We start from the raw sequence: 1,220 nt of genomic DNA, 5'->3' as shown, positions 1-1,220 counted from the left end.
TGAGGAAATCAAAGCAATCTATAGTCATATGAAAAATTGATCTTAATCATTACTAAGTAGAGAATTGCAAATTAAAGCATCTCTAAGGACCACCTCACACCTTTCAGACTGTCCATTATGACCAGAAAGGGCAATGATTAATCATTCAAGGGATGTGGGAAATCTGGGACACTAAACATTGTTGGTGGAACTGTGAGCTCATCCAACCTTTCTGGAGAGCAATTTGGAATTAGAAACAAAGAGCAACAAAAATCTGCATACCCTTTGATCCAGCAATAGCACTACTGTGTCTAGAGCCTGAAGAGATTATGAAAATGTGTAAAAACAACACTTGTACAAAAATATTCATAGCAGTCTTCTTTGTGGTGACAAAGAATTGGAAATTAAGTGAATGTCCCTCAATTGAGGAGAGGCTTAACAAACTATGCTTTATGTCAAGGAACATGTGTATGTCATGGAACACTATTGAAACTGGACATTAAGTGAATGTCTTTCAGTTGAGGAAACAACTCATGTCATGGAATACTATTGTCCTATTAGAAACCAGGAGGGATGGGGATTCAGGGAAGACTGAAAGGATTTGTATGAACTGATGCTGAGAGAGATGAGCAGAACCAGAAAAACATTGTACACCCTTATAGCAATATGAGGGTGACGGTCAACCTTGATGGACTCACTCATTCCATCAGTACAACAATCAGGGACAATTTTGGGATAACTGCAATGGAGAATACCATCTGTCTCCAGAGAAAGAACTGCGGAGTTTGAACAAAGACCAAAGACTATTATTATCTTTAATTTTAAAAAATATTATTACTTAATTTTGCTATCTCTTATAGTTCATCTTTTTTTCTTAAGGATGTGATATCTCTCTCATCACATTCAACTTAGATCAATGTATGCCATGGAAACAATGTAAAGTCTAACAGACAGTCTTCTGTAGGAGGTGGAGGGAGGAAAGCAAGATTAGGGGAAATATTGTAAAACTCAAAATAAATAAAATCTTTAAAAAATATTCCCAATTAGATTTCTGGCCAAGATGGCAGGGAGAAGACAGGCACAGTTGTAAAGTCTCCTGATCTTTCCCCATCTATCATATGAAATAAACCTCTAAACAGAAATCCGACCCAGAAAACCCAGAAAGAAAAGCCATGAGAAAGAGCATCTACCTCAGCATTGGTCTCCTGCAACAGCACTGGGCGAATTCAGGCAGGTGAGTC

Source organism: Macrotis lagotis, chromosome 3, assembly GCF_037893015.1.
Source record: "Macrotis lagotis isolate mMagLag1 chromosome 3, bilby.v1.9.chrom.fasta, whole genome shotgun sequence".
In the NCBI taxonomy this organism is placed as follows: domain Eukaryota; kingdom Metazoa; phylum Chordata; class Mammalia; order Peramelemorphia; family Peramelidae; genus Macrotis; species Macrotis lagotis.
This window is presented reverse-complemented; position numbering follows the sequence as displayed.